The sequence below is a fragment of the Apodemus sylvaticus genome, chromosome 8, assembly GCF_947179515.1.
Source record: "Apodemus sylvaticus chromosome 8, mApoSyl1.1, whole genome shotgun sequence".
Lineage (NCBI taxonomy): Eukaryota > Metazoa > Chordata > Mammalia > Rodentia > Muridae > Apodemus > Apodemus sylvaticus.
Genome location: NC_067479.1, coordinates 31,213,851 through 31,237,752, shown reverse-complemented (window position 1 = coordinate 31,237,752; position 23,902 = coordinate 31,213,851). Strand labels below are relative to the sequence as shown.

General features: G+C 34.6%; 2 pseudogenes; both read left to right on the top strand.

The window, feature by feature from the left end:
* Nucleotides 1-14,237: 14,237 nt before the first annotated feature.
* Nucleotides 14,238-16,168, top strand: LOC127691159 (2-Hydroxyacid oxidase 2-like; annotated as a pseudogene).
* A 5,831-nt stretch (nt 16,169-21,999) lies between these two features.
* Nucleotides 22,000-22,103, top strand: LOC127691777 (uncharacterized; annotated as a pseudogene).
* Nucleotides 22,104-23,902: the final 1,799 nt, after the last annotated feature.

Here is a 23,902-nt window from a genome sequence, read left to right as displayed (position 1 = left end):
CTTATTACATTTTGGCTTATTTTGTCCTATGAATGCTGTATCAACTTGTTTAGGAATTAGTTAACTAAAACCTCAGGAAAATGTTAGAAACATCTTAAAAATACAGTGTTTTTAAGGGAACACACACCTTTATCTAATTTAATAAATTTAATATATCTGTGGCCTTTTGACATACAGGATGTATACATTCCAAAGAATTTAATAATAAGCTATTGTGATTGTAGGTGCTAGTTTTAGTCTCATGTCAAAGATGTTTTGAAACTATTCCCTAAAACATAAGTGATGAAATGCCTTTGTATATTTCAACATAAGGATCGCCTTTGATTCTAGTTTTTAAATTGTGTATGTATAGGAGTGAGAGGGCTGGTGAAAGAGTGAGGGATGGAGTAAGGAGGACCGGAGAGCTACTATGACAAGCAAAGGATGGTATTAGAAAAAGAAAGCAAATGATCAGTTGAGCATAAAATTTCCTGTAGAGTTAGAATATAAAAGGACATGCAATTTAAAATATTACTGACCTAAAATTTTGAATTAGATGAGATCATTCTTAAATCTGGCTTGAGTATAAGCCATTTAAATTTGGTTTAATAAAAGCTGAATAAGTTCAAAATTAGGACCTCAAGTTTTCCCTCAAAGTATTGCTAAGGTGTGTTACTTAACACTGATACCAGAAAAAAGAATTTTGATACAAAAGATATTATAGTCATCGTTATAAAATCAGTCCCCTTCCTTCTCCCTACCTTCCTTCTTTCCTTCCTTCCTTTCTTCCTTCCTTCCTTCCTTTCTTCCTTCCTTCCTACCTTCCATCCTTCCTTCCAGCTTTCCTTTCTCCTTCCTTCCCCCTCATTCCTCTTCTTCAATCTTCTGCCTTTTCTGCTTCTTTGACCCTCTTTTTCTCAGATGCAAGTAGCGTGTCCATATTGAAAATACTTCTTTACAGAATAAAATTAAATAGTATAAAACTTAGTAGAGTAAAGCAGACTAAAGTCCTATGACATAACACAACCACATATTTTGTTAAATATTTTCAGTAAAAAGACAAATTGCCACATATCTTTAAAAAGTACCTTCAAATACCATGTTTTAATGATAAAGTAACAGATCCATCACATCTCCATCATTTAACTAGCTAATTTATCCATTTTGTTTTCTTAATGTTCCTTTTACTTAAGACATTCTATTTTTGTGAATCATGTTCTATTTCAATGTAAATTGATCAGTTCTATACTTTCTTCATGTTTTATACTGGGATAGGGTCTAGTTGCTGCCACATTGGAAAGTGACAGTACATAGATTCAATGATGTAGTATTTAATGGTTAACATGTATGAGTTATTGATTGATGCAATCTTAATTAAATGAGGCTGCACCATGGTAACTGAAGTCACAAACACTCTAGAGAAGAACATGAAACTGAAACACCAAATAGTGGTGGCTACTGTAAGTCTTCAGAATAATAGATCTTGACTAAATGAATAGCAGCATATTTTTAATTACTAGCAGTAATCATATACTATCTTAGTGGTAGATAAATAATGTCTTCATTTCTCAAAAGCCACTATATACATCAAAATAATGAAACAATATGTACATCAATTAAAACATGCAACATAAAAGCAAAATACGGTATAATGGAAGCAAAGACAAATTTTCTTATAAATGGCCATAGTTTGAAACATAGACTGAGTTAAGCTAAGCTACTGTGAATAACATTGGAAAAGGTATAACAGAGAAATTTAAACTGAAGGCAACAAAAATCAACCATGTGCATAGTAATATAGTTTATGTTATAAAATATGTTTTCATATGGATATAGTCTGGCAGGCTGAAATTTCATGGAAATAAAATCAGTGTTGCATTACTGTAGCAATAACCCACATATTACATATACAGTAATGACATACTATACATGTCTTTGGTATACATTTTGTACTTCCCAGTAAACTAAGGTTGCTATATCACAATACTAATGCAAATGTTCCAACTACATTTTCTCATTCTCTTCCCCCAACTCTCTCTTTCTTTATTTTTCAAAACAGTTTCTTACTGTGGAGACTAAGGTAGAAAGAAATTCATACAGCCCACAAATGTATGAGGATCCTCTTGCATCAGCTACCAAGGCTTGGGATGACAAGGCATTACAACTGGCTTTATAATACCATTTCCCCATGGAATTAACTAGAATTTCTTGAAAAAGTAAGAGACTGATGTTTAGGCTGAAAATCAAATTACAAATGAACTTGTATCATCTAATGCCCTGATAAATAAACAACCTTTATCCTAGAATTCTAGCTAGCCCTAGAGATGACCCACTATGATATCATTTTTCTCTCCCTGTTATCACTTTCTCTTTCATCCTCTATCCCATCCTTCCTAGTCTCATCTTCTTCCCTTCTCTCCATTCACTCTCAATTCCTAATCCATTTCCCTTTCTCAGTGAGATTAAAGCATTCTCCCTTGGTTACTTCTTGCTACGTAGCTTCTTTGAATCTATGTTTTCAAGCATGGTTATCATGTACTTTATAACTAATGTCCACCTATATGTGAATAAATACAGCTTATATCTTTCTGGTTCTGTACTATCACAGTCAAGATGATATTTTCTAATTCTATCCATTTGCCTGAAAATTTGGTGGTGTCCTTTTTAATAACCGAGTAATATTCCATTGTACATATGAACTACATTTTCTTATCTATGCTTCTGCTGAGGGACACTTGATTTGTTTCCAGTTTTAGCTATTATGAATGAAGCTGCTTCATACATAGTTGACCAAGTGTCCTTCTGGTATGGTGGAGCAATCATTTGCGTATATTCCCCAGAGAAGGATGACCTTAGTTACCTAGTTAGGACTCTTACCAACAGGAGATATGGAACCTGAAGTGGCCACCTCCTGTAACCACGCAAGACTTCCACTGGAGTAATGGTGACACCAACCAACCCACAAAACTTTTGATTGAAAATTTGTCCTGTCTATAAGATGTGCTATGATAAAGAGGGAATAGACAGAGATTGAGGGAATGAATAGCCAATGACTTCCAAATTGAATCATACCCTATGGGAGAGAGATAACCCCTGACACTATTAATGACCTGCTATATTTGCAAACTGGAGCCTAGAGCAACTGTTCTCTAAGAGGTTTCAGCCAGAAGCTGATAGAAGCAGACATAGAGGCTCACATTCAAGTATTAGACAAAACTCTGGAATCTATTAAAAGAGCAGAGGAAGGATTTAAAGAGCTAGAGAGGTCAAGGACACCAGAAGAAAATCTACAGAATCTACTAAATAGGAGCTGATAGGGGCCCACAGAGACTGAAACCCCAGTGAAAGAGTATGTGTGGGACAGACCTCCACCACTTACACATATGTAAAAGACACGTAGCTTAGTCTTTATAGGAGACCAACAACAACTAAAGTGAGGGCTATTTGTGACTCTGTTGTCTGCCTTTATATCCTTTTCCTCTAGGTGTCTAGCCTCAATAGATGATATATCTAGCCCTACTACAAAAGGATATTCCAAAGAGGGTTGATATCCATGGAAGGCCTCCACCTCTCTGAGAAGAAATGAAGGGGAGAAATGGGGGTAGGGAAAGGTAGAGGGAAGATTATTTTTAGGAGATGGGAGACATAAAGCAGAGATAAAGATATAAAGTAAATAAATGAAGTAATTAATGAAAAATCCAAAAACCTAAGTATATAACAAAGAACTTAGAACTTATATAACAATAATAAAACTGTGGCTTTGCACACTTTAAAACTCAATAGTGTTGAGTTTAACATTTTATAAAATATGATCACAATAGTAAAGAAGTGAATTAGAAAATGTTGTATTAAATAGTAGGGGAAAATCAAAACACTCATATATAATTCTTAGATAACAGCAAGAATTCTTACCAAAATATAGTTTCTTAATATAATATAGTATAATATAATATAATATAATATAATATAATATAATATAATATAATATAAATAATAATATAATCTTAATATTCCAAATGCAGAATAAGGTATCCCATGCCTGTCAATGAGAGGCTTGCAGTTTGATCCTGCAAGTTCTACATAACTTTGAGAATATGTGCCCTTGAGAGACAATAATTCCCAGAGATGCAACTGCACAATAGAAGTCACTGACATTTCATGAAGTATAGTATATAAATTTCTTACTATTAAGTATAGAATTTATCTTCACTGCATGCCATATTATCAACTGATTCTTGTTTATTATTTAGAGTTGTTTTCCTTTAGATGAAAATTGTTGATTTACTGATAGGAATGCTTTGCTGTACAATAAAACTTATACTTTCTTAATCATATATAAATATTTGTGCATATACTTGAAAATGGCAAAAAACATTATATAATTAACATGTAATATGTAAACCATGTATGCAATATACCTATAAATAGTATACATATGAATATTTGTATATAAAATATACATGTAATATATATGTTTAATTTATATGTAAATAACTGTATACTGTATATGTACTTTGTTCACATAGTTCTGTCAGCCATATTTCTATGTATAAAATTACATATTGTTCTTTATAAATTATTTATCATTTTAATTTAATGAATAAGTAAGGTAAGGTACATTATAAAGTAAGTTTTAGTCATTTGCTCTGAAGTTCATTTACTTCCAAAGTTTTACTTTTAAGGTTAACCACTCATATTCTGCTTTGAAAATTTCCTGTCACTATCTTAGTTTTATATTTACATTTCTAAAATCAATCCACCCTCTCTGCACATCTTTCTTTGTGTGCTTATATGTATGTATGTTTGTGCGTGTGTGTGTATGTGTACATTTATTCCATTTTTGAATCCAACCTTGAATCACTGGTGTCAAGGAGAAAATACGTGATAAATTACCCTATTTTTAGCTATCATCAAATATTGTGACAAGTATATTTCAATTGACAAAACACCTGTACTCTGTGTCCTTTCTATAATTGGAATGAATATACTGTAGATATCATTTTTCATTGCCTGTGAGAAAGCAGTACCAAATATGTTATGTTCTCTCTGATCAGTCACAATTCACTGCCTCTGTGAATATCAGAGAATTATGTGACAGCCAATGGTGGCAGAATTTTCTATAGGTTATGTACTCAAAATAGACTGTACAATAGAAATTATCTATTGATGCATTACAGCAGATTTCCTAATGGATTTCTTTCTGATATTCTTTTATGGAGTCTTCGTGTACACAGCATTTGCAGAGGTGTATTCAAATAAATATCTATATATGAGACAAGGATTAGTATAATTTATCCTATGAGTCACTTTAACAATTATATTTTATATTGTATTTTGCAAATCATGTCCTATTAAATATCCTAAATGGCAGATATACTTTGCCATATATTTTGCAATATTTCCCTGTTTTATTATGGGTAAAATACTATAAATGCATAAATATATTCATTATATATACTGTGTATTTTTTTAAAAAATAAGTTCAATCCAATTTTTGGTCATCATTAAGGTGTTTTGAAGCCACATTTCAACTGGGCTGTAATCTGGACAAAACCAACTTGATTTTCCAGAGTTGTGTATAATTTATCAAAATTCAAGTTAACACCATGGCTAATTTCAGGGAGTTACTGCAGGTACAAAGAAAATAAATTTAGGAGTATTGTTTTTTTCTTTTTTTCTTAGATATTTTCTGTATTTACATTTCAAATGTTATCCCTTTCTAATTTCTCCTCTGAAAACACCCTATCCCATCCCCAGCTACCCCCTGCTCACCAACCTGAAAATGGATGGAACTAGAAAATATCATCCTGAGTGAGATTACCCAATCACAAAGGAATACACATGATATGCACTCACTGATAAGTGGATATTAATGTAGAAGCTTGGACTATTGCTTTTAAAAAAGAAAAATAATTATTCTTTAAAATTTAATAATAAATAGATAAATATTGCAATAATTTGACTATGCCATGGAATATCATGTTTTCTCAATTGTGGTAAGCAAATGTTTGCTGGTGTAGTAGTTTGCATTTGTCTCTGTGGTCTTTTAAAGTCAGCTACATATACTTCCATGTTCTCCTTTGAGAAGGTGAGTGTAATTTTAATAGGTCTACCTTTATATGTTAGTTGGCATTTATCCCATGCAGATTTTAATATTTATTCTTGTTCTGTAGTCTTAGTTTTTTTATTTTAATATAAAAGGTAGGCTTTCTTTTATAGGTCAGTCTTTTAGATGTTCTGTACATTTCTTGTAACCTATAAGGCATGTCCACCTTAAGGTTAGAAAAATTATCCTCAATGATATTGTTAAAAATATTTTATGAGTCCTTGGGCTGGAATTCTTTTAATATTTCAATCAGTTTTTGTTTGATCTTTTCACAGTGCCCCATATTTGGTGGGTGTGTTATGTCAAGACTTTTCTAGGCTGAACATTTTATTAGACTCATAAATCCTTTTATTCCATTGTATCTTCTCACACTATTTTTTGTGTCTTGTATTCTATTGGTGATGCTTTTTTTCTGTTGTTCCTGTTTAGTAACCTAAGTTTCTCATTTCCAGAATCACCTCAGCCAGTGTTTACTTCATTCCTTCTCTTTCCATTTTCAAGTCTGGAATAGTTTTGTTTATTTCCTTCCCTCCTTTGCCTTGCTTGGCCTTCTTAAAGTGATTTATTCATTTTCCCTAATTTTTTGTGTTTCCTGGATTTCTTTAATTGATTCATTAATTTCCTATTTAAATTTCTCTATCCTCTTCTTACAACTATTTTTATAGTACTTTCTTCTGATTCTTTTTTGGAATTTCTACAGCTTGCTGAAGCAGGATATCTAGGCCTTGGTAGTACCTGATTGCCCTGGCTGTTGTTGACTAAGTTCTTATGCTCAACCATAAACCTCCAGGTTTGGGTAATTATAGGTTGTAGTGGCAATTTCTGAGTTTATCACTGTTAGGTGGGTGCTTTTCCCTGTTTTCCATTTCCTTTGTCCTGTGGCCTGCTATTTCAAGCTATGATTCTGATGACCAGGATATTTTTGATCCCGTAGGATGTTTCTCCTGTGATTTTGGCAGCCTGTGTGACATCTGAGGAATTAAAATTCAGGATTGCTTCTCAGTTTGTGAGTACTGGCTTGGCCTCTGTTACAGCAGGGGATTTTAGGGTCTCTCGTTACTTGTGTGGCTACTGGATTTTGAATTCCAGTATTCTTTTTGTGTTTTGTGAACTGCTACGGCCTTTGATAGAGCAGAGGGTTGATAAGGGTCTTGAAATCTCTGTGACCTCTGGTAAAGCTGAGGGCTTTTACAAGTTTTGTGGGCTAGGATATGGAAATGAGTGAGGGCTTGCTATTGGGAAAGCTGGGCAGTCTCTAAGGAGTTTGGTGGACTGTGGGCGGGGTATTATGTAGAGTTCTTGAAATAGATGAGTCCTCCAGAAGAGCAGAGTGATTCTGCTGCATTTATGGCTTTGGATATGGAGACAAGGAGAGAAAATGCTGTTGGAGTAGCTGGGCAGGCTCTGAGGAGTGTCAGGCTCTGTGCAGTGTTTTACCTTGGATCAAGTACCCGTGTGGTCTCTGATTGAGTAGTGGGCTTCTGCTGGAATTGTGATTGGGATGCGGAGATGAGGGAAAGTGGTGCAGTAGAGCAGGTACTCGTTCATGGTTATTCAACCAGTTGTTTAATAGCACAAATCAATATAATAATCTCTATGTTTATATCATCGTATAGGGAAAGATCGGAAGGTATTACATACACACATATGAATACATGTAAGTATATTTGCTTTTGAAAATATACTTATAATGTATTCTTAATCATGCCTACCCTAGTTTTGACTTCAGTTTATCAATTAGATGGAGACAAAAGGGACTCAACTACAAGACTTAAGTGAATAAGTACTTTGAATATAAGTTGATATGATAAAAAGTCATATTATATTATAGAACTACATATATAAAATGTGATACTAACCTTCATGTTTACAATATCTCTTACAATTTGAAATAAAATTTTAGCTATATTTCTCTCATTACATATTCATTTTCAAATTTTTTGAATGACATATATGTGTTATTTAGAAATATTTTTCATGTTAATTCGCTACAAAATTCTAAAGTAACTTATTAAAATGCAAATTATAAATCTCCAGTAAATAACACTATCTCTGCTGTTTATTGAATAATGTGTATATTTGTTTCAAAGACAATAAGTAAATTAGGAAAATTCATAACATTTTAAAAATTTAAGGGAAATAATATTGTGCTTCTTATGAATGAGTGGATATTTCTTCAAATGAAAGAAATTCAGAACCTGGCATGCATCAGGCAAGAACTGTGCACTGAGTAGCGCCTCCATTTAATATTTAAACAAAGTGATGGAACAGAACTGAATACTTAGAAAACTCTTCCCATATTCTCATTTGTCTCAGTCAATTTTTTAGATAAAAAATATTCTTATGGACAGAATGATCAAGCTTGATACACATTACAAATTACTGTATGAAATTACAGTTTAAAAACAACTATGTGTTCGGTAATATAAGGAAACAGGTGGTGGCTAATTTCAAGGGTGTAAAAATCTTCACTCTCTTTTAAATGCTGACAAAAGCAAGCAGCTTGTATCTTATTATCTTTAGTCAATCAGCAAAATTAATTGCATTTCTGTATGATGGGTTGTTGCATTCTCTTTATTTATCTAAACAAGAATTTGCCTTATAGTTAATTCGACTTTGAAAATGCTTTTGACACTTGTATAGTGAAAATGTAGTGTCATACTAGTACACTGTTCTCAGAATTTGGGACATAATTAGAGCCATAATTGATAATGTGGAAGGCTTCAGCTCTCCTACTGTGGGGTTTTGTTTGCAATAGTGGATAAAGACAGTCTCTGAATCTTACAATGTCACACATCGTCAGTGAGGTGACAGGAAAGAGGGTATAAGAAATAAGAGAAAAACTAATTTAACCTTCAAATTAGATATTTTTATTATATTCGTGAACAAATGTTTAATCATGTCATAATGCCATCCTAACTGCTTTGTATACATACATGACAAAGAGGTGTTAGTAGATATTATTATGCATTTTTGAAGTTAAAAATTAATGGATTATGAGTGATAAATTATTTTCTGAATAATTGAAAAACTTAAAGTGCCTTTTTAATCATTAGAGTGAAAAAAATCAAGAAATCAATGAAGAAAATTTTAGATAATTGGCCAAAGTCAATATTTTGACCAAATATATTCTGAGATGGACACTTAATATAAAAGAGTGCTTGAATGCAATAGCTGAGCTCTAAAATACATTTATATAGCTTTTCATACCAAGAGGGGATTGTACAATTTCACACTTTTAACACTTTTTGGATTTAATTTTCTCCAACTGCTTGGCTGCCAGAAATTCCAAATACTCATCAATTTTTAGGATGTGTATGAGAGGGTGGTCTTTACCACATGCATTTATAGACTACTAGGAATGTCTATATCTCTGGATTTCTCCGGAATTTTTGTATTTATATTGTTTCAAAAACTGTCACTTTAAACTGTCCTCATAAGGAATAAAGTTTAATAGTAATTTCTTTTAATGAATGATATTTCATCTCATATTTAAGTCATACAAAAATAATAACACATTAATATACGTGTTTGAAAAAACCTTAAATTGTGGGTGAACTTTTTCCCTTACAACACTTAGTTATTAATTGGTTAAAATCCTTGCTTTGGGTAGGATGAGAAGTGCATTTGTAGTGCTGCATTTAGTATATTTGTAAGCAATTTACATTGAAAATGATAATAGTAATGGTACCTTTAGAAGTCATCAGGTGGGTAATACACTATGCAATGTGTGCTAAGCACTGTGCATGCTGTATGCCATTTAATCCTCTCAACTATGACACATGATAGCGCTGAAGTGCTGAGCGGCTAAGCAATTTAGTGGAGGCCTCGCTGCCAGAGATGGTTTACTGGGAATGTGGAGGCGATTTCTCTAAACTCAAAACATGTTCTTAGTTTTTGCATTATCAGCTAATATTAAATTCTAAATATTTGTAAAGACAAATAAGACAAAATTTATTTTTGCTAAAATGAAAACATTGCTGTGGCTGCTGTTATATTTTGAAAAGACTGTTTTGCAAAAAATTTAAAAAGGCCATTGATCATGATGCAGTCTTTGGTACACACTGGAAAAATCTAAATATATTTAAACTGATGAATGGATAATGAAAATGTAGAATATATACAAAATAAAATTCTATCCAGATGTTAAGAAGGAGATCAGACAATTTTCCAATAAATGGTTGGAATCAGAAAATTATATTGAATGAAAATACCCAGACTCAGAAATTCAAATTCTGGATGCTGTTTCTCATTTGTTAAACTTGTCTCAAATTTTCAGATTTTATTTAGATTGTATTTGTCTCAAATTTTTGAGTTTATAAAGTGATGTGACTGGGAAAGCAAGGAAAGTGGAGTGAGTCCCAGGCAAGAAGGGGGGCAGAGAGCAGAAGAGATGACATAGGCCCCACAAAGGAGGACATTCAACAAATAAAAATAAAGGAGCTTCTGGGACTGGAGTGGGATGAGGGAGGATGATAAGACAGTGGGAGAAGAAGGAAAGACAGAAAACTGACACTAAAGGTCTAGAAAAGCTTGAAATGTAAATAAAAAATATATCGAATAAAAAAAAAGTTTTTATGAGATTATCCTTAAAATACATATAGTATATTAAGACAATGGGCGAAATTGCTAGAGAATGTGAGGAAAACGAGCAATTATTCCCCATGTGTGGGAAGGCAAACCAATCTGGATGCTCTGGAAATCAGTGCAAAGATCCCCCCACAAAATTAGAAACAAAGCTACCGCGTGACCCAGCTACACTCCTAAGAGTAATGAGCCCTTGGCTTGCTCATAGTGGACCCCACATCGCAATACACAGATATTTACTCCTTTACATTCATTGTTGCTTTATTCACACCTGAGAAATGTAAACAACTGAATATCACTCAGCTGTGGAATGGGTAAAGAAAATGTGGTACATACTCTATTTTGAATAGAATTCAGTTATAAAGGAAAATAAAATCTTGTATTTTTTTTTACGTTAATGAATGTGTGATTTTGCGACAAGTAACCGGAACCCATTAAGGCCAAAGTTACCTGTTCTTTCTCATCTGACAACAAGAACATAAAAAGGAATCATTGTGGGAGGGGTGAAGAGAAACAAGAGGGATGGGGATGACAGAATGCAAGTAATCTGAAAGCAGACAAGGCATTGGAAAGTGGGCAGAGCATGTGAGACTCCAAAGCCCATCACCAGTGACGACTTCCTTGAACAACTAAAGAGGCCACATTTCTAATAGTGTAACCCTCTTTGGGTCTGTGTGGACCATTTTCTTTCACATAACCATAAGAGTTAAAAGTAATTTGATCAAATCCACCTATTTGGAATGAAATTTAATTGGGTGTACTTTGAGTATGAGGGTATGAAGGATTATTCTTGATTGTTTTTAATGAGAGAAATATTAGTTGTTTTTTTTTTAATAAATTTTATTTTATTGCAATCTACTCTCATTGGCTGGAAATCTTACTTGAATAATTTATTCTTGAGTATCAAAGGAAATACTTATAAATATTAGAAGACAGTAGGCTTATTTGAACACTGAAATTGAACATAAAATTTTTATTTGAGGGAAATTTGGGAACTCAAGTAGAATTACAAATAACACAGCCTTGTATCTACAAATCTGAAATTCATTTAATGGTTTCTAAATAGCCAGATTAGACCTAATAGTTTTTAAATATTTTCGGTACGTATGGTTTATGATACCTAGAAAAAGAAGATATATTAGGAAAAGAAATATTCAAATGTTGTCAAGAATAAAATCTAATCCTTGGATAAGAAAGCAATTAATATACTCTGCAGAGTTTTGTAAATATTGTTATAGATATAGAAGCCAGAGAGGTTCAAAGAATCTGATCAGCAAATGGGGTAAAGGTTTACTCAGCCGTACAAATTATCTTCTGTGTCATAAACACATGTCCTTTGCATTGCACCTTTATTGAGTCTCACAGTAGGAAGTGAGATTTGAGAAATGAGGTCAGGACCTGCTCTCTCACAGAGAAACCCCCAGAGACATTGAATAGGTCAGTCACCAGGACCAGGCAATGCTACCCAGGAAGAAATCATATTTTTCAAGATAACTACATGCACACAGGCAAATTATGTATGGAGATGGTGAGTCCAATTTTATTTTTAATTATCAGTTGTCAAGAAACAGATTGAGTTTTGTCATACCATTTTTATTACCTTCCCGAGAAAATTCAAATTTAGTCATGCATAGTCCCTAAGAGAATTTAGTCTTTTGAAAAATTAGTCATACCATGCTTAATTATTTGTAAATCCAGAGGGTATCTAAGGTTTTGAAAAAGGTTTACCTGACAGAATAAAGTCACAAACATGAGTCCAATGCTTAGAGCAGCTACTGTAAGATGTCTCGTCAATTTCACTCAAACTGTGTGTGTCTGTTGAGAGACACCCCATTTCACTCTATATGATTTTTAAATTTTTCCAGTAGATACAAGGGCTTATGTACTTGTTCATTATTTCACGACTCCTTTCAAATAATCATAGATGATATTGTAAACCTTCCTTAATTATTGTCAATTGACCAATGTTAGTCACAAGTGAGTCCAAACTTATATTTAAAATATTTCCATGTAATATTGCTCCAGATATGAAAGGGTTCAATTTGTGGGGACTATTCTTAAAATATATTATAATACTTTAGATTAGTTTAGTATTCTTGTCATGACTAATTTTGGAAATAATGTCTTAGATAGTGGTAAATGTGTTGATTAAATCTTAAACTTTTACTAGACTTATTTGAATCCTATTTTACTGCACTACCAGCTGGGTTACTTAAACACTTCCTGCTTCAACATTCATCTGTGCTAGGAGATATTCAAATATATCAATAATATAATTATTAAAAACTTAACCAATTATTAAATACTTAAACAATTATTTTAAGATATAGCTGTATAGGTCAGGAGATATGTATGTAAGACACAATATAAATGATATAGCGCACATAACATTAAAATATGAAGGGAGTAAAAAAGGGATATTTCAGTGTTCCATAGCTAGTGACCACAAGAGAAACACTTAGAAAAGATACTGCTATGTAAATCATTCCAGAGAGGGTAACTTAGAGAACTGTGAATTATAAGACCCACATAGTTCTGACACTTCAGGTTCATATTTCAATGAAGGAACTGGAGTCATATTTGTGTGTCTTTTCCCTTCAATATATTTATTTTTTACCATTGTTTTATCAATGACTACCTGCAACCCAGATGTAGAAAAAACTATGAGTGACATGGAAATCTCAGGTTCCTAAGGCAAAGAACTTACTGTTATTAGGTAATTACACAGCAGTGGACATAAATTCACTGAGGTTTAGATGTAGTACACACTGCACTAAATAAAGATAGCTTGTTGTGTTACGTTTCCTTAGGGTATGTATACAGTTAATTAACCACAAAAAAATCCCCTCATTTCAGAACAAAGGTACACGTTCACCCATGTGTATCTTAGTGAACCAATGATTTTGTTGGGATTGCTTTTGAAATATGCTGGACTCACAGGCAAACAGTGTTGTGAAAAGGCCACTTTAGCACGTATGATGAGCTGAGTTTCTGCAGTTCTCTGCCCGAGGAAGCAGCTTCTTCTGCAGCATCACCTCTTGCTGCCAAGGGCTTACTTCTTGTAGGAGAAACTAGAACTTTCCAAGCTTTAAGTTTTCATGCTTTTATTTTTTGCCATAATAACTTTACAAGTTCTCCCGTCCATTTCTTCCATGCAAACTCTTACATATACCTACTTTCTCACTCACATTCCTGACCGAACATTTGGTTCTCCCTGAGGAAGAGTGTTTCTCTCACTCTCGGCATCCCTTAGATGACCTTAGGTATCTGTGTGGGGTTGAGGCACAGTATTGAACTTCACTCTGTCCCATGCTGTCACACATTCACATTTGCAAATCTATTGGTGACATACTTGTTCAGGAACATGCTGGGTATGCCTTTGAATTCCATCAGCTTTCTGAGTCTTCGGAATCTCCACCCACCCTCCAGAAGGAAATGATGCCTTTCAAGGAATGAGCTGCACATGCAGTATTGTACTCTATTGAAACCACAGATATTGCTACAGTTAACAATTATTCAGTAATTTTTCACTTTAACCCTACTTACATGCATAGAAACAGTCAGAATGGACATGGTTAGCTATGCTATAGCATTTAATAAGTCACACTGGTAATAATGTACAGTTCAAGTAGAATAATTTTTTCTTGATGCTGCTTATTTAAAAATAATTTGTAATAAAATGAGTAATATTTCACTTTTGATAAAATTTGAAAATTTTCAGTTCACAGAAAATGAGACTTTATCAAACTTTCACTTTCTTCTCACGTTTTATTAGTTAGTATATTTAACATTACATTTATAGAGAAACAAAAAATAAAATATTTTGTGTAATTACTATTTACACAATTATTTTTCTATAAATGCATTTTAGAAACAGTTAATAGTTGTCAATTTGCTATTGCAAAAAAAATAGAAAAAATATAATTAATAACTAATATGTGTGGATTCAATTCTCAAAATGATTTAAAATGATAATTATCCTTATATTGTTTAACTGAGATGAAGAAAACTATATTTTCTTCTAGGTAAGATTATAATTTGAATTCTAAATTGCATATTTTAATATCAAGATTAGTAATTTGATATAATTAGTATGAAATTGGTTCTAATATACATTATTGGTATACAGAAATATAATAGCACTATCAGTTGGATTTTGTTACATTCTTAGACCAAATATCACCACTAACCTAGGAACTAACATTAAGGAAATATAGTGGCTATTCCTGGTGTCAACTTGTCTATATCTGGAATGAACTACAATTCAGAATTGGAAGGCTCACCTGTGATCCCAATCTTGAGGCTGTGAGATATAAATTTCTGACCTGGATCTTGCTTGGCATGGCGATCTTGAGGCATGTGACAATGAATCCCAGGAGACTAAAGCAAGGAGATCTCTGAGTTCAAGCTCATCTGGGACAAAGCAAATCCCAGATCCAGGTGTGGTGGTACACAATTTTAATCTAGGCAATACCTTTGGCTGGAAACTTACATAAGGACAATGGAAGAAGGAAGATTTGCTCTTTTTAGTCTGCTTGCCTTATGGACTAAAAAACTATTAAATCCTTGGACAACCAATCACAACTGCTGCTAACCATTGTTGTGGAGTGGAACTACAGAATAATCTTGTGTAAGAGCCTTTAATGCTGTGACCCACCACAGTGTCTACAGCACCTTTGCAGCTATTGATCTTACTGTTCTTGTTTCTATTGGAGAAATTACTGGTCCAGAAATATCTTTGGTGTGTTTGGCAGATTTTATGGCACATGCATAAAAGCAGCTGTCTATGTTCTCCTGGTGCTTTCCTGAAGAAGATGACTAAGGCATCTCCTACATGACAGCATTTAAAAGAATCCACCTCTGCCCCAGATACCTGAGAGATGTGTCAAAGGTGGAAACCAGGACCACAATCCAAGGGCAAGAGATGAATGCCCCCATATGCCTCTCACCCACAACCTTTCACTTGATTGCCTTTCCTGACAGAGAAAAGAGCACAGCTAGATTTATGCCAGCGAGACCCTAGAAGACAATGTTGCTGCTTACCCTGGAGGCTTCTGTTGGTTCCAAAACTACGTGCAGTCAGTTAACAAGCAGATGGTTCAGAGGGTAGATTCCTTGTGTTTCAAAGCTTGGTGATCACTGTAGATGTACTTGTACTTGGCAATAGGTGAGGGAACATGAGAAACCAGCAAATCTTGGAGGCAAACATAATGCTGAAGGATCTCCAAACCCCCGGAGATAGGAAGTCCACACATTCAGCCCCCACTTCTTTTCACAAGTACATCTTTCTGCTGGAATGAGCTCCCCTTGCTTCAGAGTATAACTTGTTAGCCCCTTATCTTCAAAGGGATTTTGACGAAAGAGGATGCAGAATTCGAAGTGAAGCACAATATCCAAGGCATTGTTGTCTCCAACCACAGTGGGAGACAGCTTGATGAGGTTCCTGCTGCTATCGATGCTCTGAGAGGCAATTTTCAGCTTATGCTTTACAAATAAAAATTTATTTTGCTCTCATTATGGAACATTCAAAAAGTGTTGGTGTATAGTGTCTATGTGTATTCTTTGTGTGATTGACGTATATTAAGGAACATTGTATCAATGGTGGGGAAAGTGAAGAGCAAACATGAATGTACTATTCAGGATGCTGAGGTCTCACCTTTGAGAGTTAAGTAATAAAAAGAAAATAATCAGGGTTTGTTGAAATCAACAGACACTTTATGCTAGAAAAAAATATAACAGGAAACCATAGAGGTGACATTGTCAGTATTAACAAGAAATGAGAGATTCAGAAAATATAATGTTATATGTATTTAGAAACAATCAGAAACACGACATGAGAGAGATGGTCCCCAAGAAGTCAAAGCATGCACATTGTAGATACTTTTGTTTAAAGGAGTCTGGTGGACCAGTGAGTACAAAAATAAATTATATTATCTTGTGAATATGTAATTCTGATAGGTCTCCCTTTATATTTACTTAGCCTTTTCCCTTTACAGCTTTTAATATTCGTTCTAAGTCCTGTACATTTAGTGTTTTGATTATTATATTGCAGGAGGATTATATTGCAAGAGATTTGGGGCTACTACACCATCTTCAACATTTTTGACGCAGTGTTGTTCCTGTCTAAAGGAAAGTGAAGGGCCATCAAGTTATTGCTCGAACTTGAGATCCATCCCTTTGGCAGCCACCAAACCCTGGCACTATAACTGACACCATGCTGTCTTTGCAGACAGGTGCCTAACATGTCCTCTGAGAGGCTCTACCAGCAGCTGACTGAAACACATGCAGATACTTGCAAACAACTGTTGAACTAAGGTTGTGAACCACTATGGAAAAGTTATGGAAAGGATTGAAGGAGCTGAAGGGGATGGTAACACTATAGAAAGACCAACAGTGCCAACTAACCTGGACCACTGTAATCTCCCAAAGTGTATGCCACCATCCAAAGGACAAACATGGGCTCGTCCATGGCACAGGACACATGTAGCAGAGGACTGGCTTGTCTGACCTCCTTGAAAAAGGATGTGCTTAATCCTGTTAGACTTGATTTTCCCAGGGAAGGGAGATGTGTTGGTGCGGGTTGAACTGGGTGGAAGAAGGACTAGGGAGGTGGGTGTGGGAACATCCTCTCAGAGGCAAAGGGGAGAGGGGATGGACTGAACAAATATTGAAGAGGAGACTGGGAAGGGAGGCAACATTTGGAATGCAAGGAAAACAAGTTAGAAAAAACCTATCTATGTTTAAAATATTAACCCCTTACCTGGTTTTTTGAATTCAATATACACTCTATACTACAATAAACATATGTTTATTTGGTTTTTAATTCACAATTGGCCAAGTTACCCTTTAATAAGAATGTCGGGCAGTGATCTCATATGCCTTTAATACCAGCATGTCAGAAGCAAAGATAGTTAGATCTCTGAGTTTGAAGACAGCCTGGTCATCGTTCCAGGATAGTCAAAGCTACAGCTACACAAAGAAAAGAGAAGAAGAAGAAAGAAAAAAAAGAAGACATTTATGGAGTGTTCTTGTAGTGTAGCAATATTTCACAGATATTTTTTTAGTTTTCTACATAGTTCATCAGTACCTCTATACCCTGTGATAAAGATCATTTCAATTCTCTTCCTTCTATTATATTTCTCCAGAATTCTTATCTATATTGATTTTTATTTCTCAGTAAATCTTTGACCCTTTGGAGACTTCTGGTTTCCTCATATCTCCTTACATTTGTATGGGTTAGATTTCATTTCCTAGGAGCATATTATGAAACAATGATAATGAAAAAATGTGATCATTTTTGGACTTTGAACTCTAATATGTGTAGTTATATTTGTTTGCATGTGTGTGTGTGTGTGTGTGTGTGTGTGTGTGCATTTGGTTCCCTATACTCGCACTATGTAGTTCATGTAATGCAAGGACAATCTGGAACTGAGGAGAAAATCATGGTACCAAGGTTACAATTTCTTGCCAAGATAATTCATACACAATGAAGCTTCAATTGGAACCAGGAAAACTACTTCCTGTCCTCTTCTAGCCATTGCGAAGGACCTTATTCCTTCAATGTGTTAGAATAACTTATAATAGACTCTACAATGTGTAAAAGAACAAGCTGAGATGCTTTCTTAATAACAAGGGAAGTTCAAAATAGCCAGAGAAATGAGCCTTCTATAACTAATCCAGGCCACTCTTATGTTCTTTGGTTTTGCATCCTGTTTCTGGGGCTGACTGTTACATAGAAAAGTGAAAAAGGACAAAGCCTCAGACCAAAATTAGGTTTCTATAAAATTGGAAGGCAGAAGCTCTCAGACACTGCACTGGAACAATGGTAAGGCCCTCACGGTTGTAAGTAATGAGGGTCATATTCAAGTACCCTGAACCTACTCAAAGAATAAAAAAGTTCGTGAAAAATCAGATTTGGAAATTGGGACTAGTTATCATTCCCTTACAGGAAGTGAAAGTGCAGCTAAGTGTATAAAGTTATCTATATTCTAAGATACATTATAATGAAGTAGTGATTGGCATGCCAAGTCTATACTTGGGATTTTTGTAAAGCAGAAAGTCACATAACAGTCTTTTAAAAATTAACTTATTACTACAAAGCTCCACCAAAATTTCTGGTCTCAGGAATAGGCATGAGTTTCCTGAAAGAGACTATCATCCGCGCACAGCTCACAGTTATGATCAATTTTGATATCCATATGAGTAGAGATTCTCTACCTCCCCTGCAGGATTTGTGTTCTTGATGTATATTTTATCTAAAGTTCGTGTATTTTAGTGATTTACATTTAAAATTTACACATACCAAACTTTATAATATTATTTTTCTTCAAAATTATATATTTATTTTTTGTTTAAAATATGTTATGAATATAAGAAATAACAAATAATACTTTTAAATGGTCAGCTAGAAACTTGGAAAAGAAATACCTTGATTTGAAATTGAATTATGCATCTTTTTGTATATTTAGCCATCTCCTGTTATAATGAATATGATGTTTCTGTGAAGACAATAAACTACAGAAATACAGAAACAGAACCAAGCCTATTTGTAAGACATGGATGTGTATTTCAATCCATGCATGGTCCCCAAAATGTGAGTTGGGGGAAAAGAAAGGGCTTCATTACACATACATTAGCAGACTTGGCATCTTCATAATGATTTTTCCCTGGGGCAGCATCTATACAATATTGTACCTCTCTCATTTTTATATATATCCCCAACTCTAGAAATGCAGAATTCAATACATACTTGATGACTAACTCAGTGTGCTGCATTCCCTTGGCCTATTAGGACTTTGCCACATTGATTCCTCATTTGTACAATATATTACAATTCCTCAAATCTTCATGCAAAGTTTCAGTAGTAGGCAGAAACTATTTTGACTTTAGGATACTTAATTATTTCAAGCTGATTTATCATTAAGCTGTTGTTTTTTTATATCTTGAGTTTGTGCTGTTTCCAATCTTCTTCAAGACAAAGTGTGTGCTCCAACTCTGTGTTTTCTATAAACATATAAGCTAACGTAGAAGATTGTAAAAGATCAGATAGTATTTCTATTTCTGAAAATAAGGTGTGTGTGTATGTGTGTTCTCCACAAATGTCAGTCACAGATATGAAAACTAATAACTTTTAGTTTCAACAATAATAATATATAGGTCCGGACATGAGTAATAATTAATGATATAAAAGTATTTTATGTACCCATGTAGTGTATATACCTAGGCTAATAATTTTTTAAAAATGAAAATACCTTAATATTTTCAATAAGAATATTTTATACAATTTTGCCTTATGTAATCTTATTAACATATATGCCATTATTTAACAGTTATATAATTATTGGGAAAATGTTCAGAACATTGTGCCAGACAGATTTTACCTTGTCACCTAGATACAAGCAAAAGTTATTTGAAAGAAAGAAACCTAAATTAAGGAAATTCCTCCATAAAAATAAGGTTGAAGGCAGGTATAGAGTCCATTTTCTTAATTAGTGATTGAAGGGAGATGGTCCAGCCTATTTTGGGTGGTTTCATTCTTACCATCCTGGTCTTGAGGACTACAAGAAATCAGGCTGAGCAAGTCCTGTGAGGAAGCCAGTAAGCAGTGCTTCTCCATGGCCTCTGCATCAGATACTGATTCCAGGCTACTATGCTGCTTAAGTTCCTGTCCTGAATACCTGAGACAGTCAACAGTGATAGGGAAGTGTAATCCAAATAAGGCTTTTTCTCCCCAACTTATTTATGGCATTTCATCATAGCATAGAAACCTAAACTAAGACAAACATCTATGCTTTTAATGAGGTGTTTTAGCAAATACCAATTTTGTTTTCTTCATAAAGAAAAGAAAAATGTTACAAAATAAAGGAATTTAAAATAGTTACAAAATAATTGAAAATCGCCTTTAAACAGATTTATCATTTTAGTAATATGCCAGAGCACATAACATAAAATTATTTTACAATAAAATTGATCACTGTGGGCAGCCTATTAGCGATCAGGAAGCAGAGGAAGTTGGGTCAGAAGTCCATGACCATTCTTAGTTATACTCCAAATTAAAGCAATCCAGGAGTCCTATGGTTATAATGTCAAAAATTTAAACTAGAAAAATAAGTATTTCCCCCAAGGTTTTAATTAGTATGCTTGAAATTAGTCCCCACTTACTAAGCAAGAAATCACATATAATGTCTATATTTATTTCATCACTATTTCATCACTAAACTAAAAATAATAAATATTTATAAATAAATACTAAAAATAAAAATAATATAATAAAATAAATAAATAAATACTAAAAATAAAAATAATATAATAATATAAATAAATAATTAAAATTAAAGATAATATGATAAATAATAAAAATATAATAAATTTTATAAATGAATAAAATATAGGAATAAATACAGCATTAACCATTCTCATGAATTTGTTATAATATCAAAAGATTAAATATAAATATATTTATAATTTAATTTTATAATAAGAGCATTATAATAGAGTTATAATGTTGTATTCTAACTGAGAATTCTACAAACTAATTTTGAAACAAATATATTTTTAATTTCAGGACATATATGTTTATGTTTAATATGTTCAAAATAAACAAAATATGTTTATTTTGAAACAAATATATTTTTATTTTATTTTCTTATGTGACCATTTGTATTATTGCACCAAAGGAAATTAAGATTATTGCTCTATAAAAATTTCTAAAGTTTTTCATATGTCTAGCATTTTTATATGCCTCTAAAAAGGGACATAAATAAAACTGCTCAATAGAAAATACTTGTGATATATATTTAAAAATTACAGTAAGTAGTATATCTATTTTAAAATCTTCTCTGAAAAATAAACACAAGATTATTAGATATTAATAATCTTATTAGATGGAGCCAGGCAGTGATGGCTCACGCCTGTAATCCCAGCACTTGAAAGGCAGAGACAAGCAGATTTCTGAGTTCGAAGCCAGCCTGGTCTACAGAGTGAGTTCCAGGACAGCCAGGGCTACACAGAGAAACCCTGTCTTGAAAAAACCAAATCCAGTAATAATAATGATAATAATGATAATGAGAATAATAATAATAATAATCTTATTAGACTATTAGATAATCGTATTAAATAATTAGAATTTAAATGAAGTTTGCTTCTTGTCAGTGAAATTTTTACACTATTTAACTATTGAATGTAACTATTGAAACAGAACCATAAATCAAACATTCACTGATAATCATACAATTTTTACTTAAGATTAATTCAATTATTATATAGTAATGAATTTAGTATTTTCTTTTCTTTTACGTAAAGAATTAAATTTCCCTGACCCTGGAACCACTGCTGTAACATATGTCTGTCATTAAGCAGCAGAGAGGAGATAGGCTATGTCCACACTCAGTTTCTGACCTGTGATGGTCTGAATGATTAGTAGCTTAACATTCCATTAACAATGCTAGCTTGAGGCATCCATCAGTCCATCGCTGCACAAGACTAGATGGGTTCCCAGGGCAGGGAGCAAGCAAGCGTGAGAGAAGACAGATGGTCTAGCTACAAGGCCCAGGAGGAGTGTAACAGACAGAGACTTGAACAATCCCACCTAGGACATCACACAAGAGCCCAAGACAGAGAACTCTAGCATGGGGCAATGAAGGAAGTCAGAGACACCAATCTGGTGTCCTGAGATTCAAAGAAGAAGGTAGCCTGATAGGACCACCGGACCTTGTCATACAGACCTGGAGCAGCAGATGATGCCTGAGATGACTACTACCTTGTGCCACAATGCACAGACAAGGCATAGCATCCCTGAGCCCACTCCTGAGATTACATCAGACACTCAGAGATCCCGGGTGCCACTAAGAGAAGCAAGGAAATTTTGGAGAAATAGAAAAGAAAAAGAAACAGGATGTGGTACAATGAACAGAAGCAGAACTGGAGGCTTGAGAGTAGTGATCCCATGTGGGACCGTGGGTGGGTCATGGCCTATGCTCCTGCTAGAGTCTACATCTGGGTCTGTTGTTCCATAGCAGCTAGATTCTGCTACAACTACAGCCCAGACAACTGCCTCTTGGAGAGAGATTGATGTCTATGGCCCCTAGAGAACTCCACACTTGGGCAATATAGGTAAGGTTAGGGTTAGGGTTAGGGTTAGGGTTAGGGTTAGGGTTAGGGCTAGAATCATTCCTAGAAGAGTTCACCCCACTCCTAGGCAGTTGCTGTGCTATGGGGAGCAGGTACCACAATGGTGTGTGTGAGGCTGATCTGTCCCTGAGGGACACAAACATGGAGCATCTGTCCTGTATCATTCATCTCCTGTGCAGCTCCATGGGCTGGGGAGAGATAGTCTCCCCACTACTCTCTCCCCACTACTCACAGTAGATACAGGCAGAAGACCTGATCTTGGGCACTTGAAAGGTGGCCATTGTATTCACTCGGTGCAGCACATGGGAGAGCAGGCCCTGCATCTCCTTACCTGGGCTGCACAGTAGATCTGATTTTGATATCAGTGAGGGCAAGATGTGCCAGAGGGTATGAGTGTGGTAAAGTTGGCTGCAAATTGTCTTGCAGTGGCATGGGCAAGGGGGAGGGATGCCCGCTCCTCTTGCCCATTGCCACCTACAGGAGACTGGAAAGCTTGCCCTGAGTTCATCAGAGTGGGTCATCTGGTCGTCCTCATGATGTGCTACAACATGCAGGGCAACAGATACTGAACCTGCCTCAGTACACAGTAGAGCTAGCCCTGGGCATTAGGGTTTGTGAGTGAGGTGGCACTGAGGGCCTGGGTATAGGGAAACTGGCCTTGCCACTTAGTTGCTAGGAAGTGGCACAAAAGGGAGAGAGATAAATCTCTTCTTTCTCTTGTCCCTTGTCATCCATGGCAGATAGGAGAGCCAGTCCCAGTCATGAGAGGAGGAGAATTAGGGTTATTTTGTAGCCAGGATTCTGGAGTAACATTTCTCTACACCAGGATTTTGAATTGGTCCTCAACAACATCTACCCTCTGGATGAACTGCTACAGTGAATGAAGCGGCTCTTCCTATAGCTGGAAACTATAGGATCTCCATGACCCATGGCAAAAAGAGAGTATTCTAGTGAAGCTATTCTCTAGGCCAGGGATTCACAGCAATGAACATTTGTAAGGAAAGAACTGTGGACCAAAGTATGCACTGTAGGATGTACTGTGACACACTAGAGCTTACATAATGAGATTTTTTTCTCTATTTTGTAGAGGTTGCAAGGTGG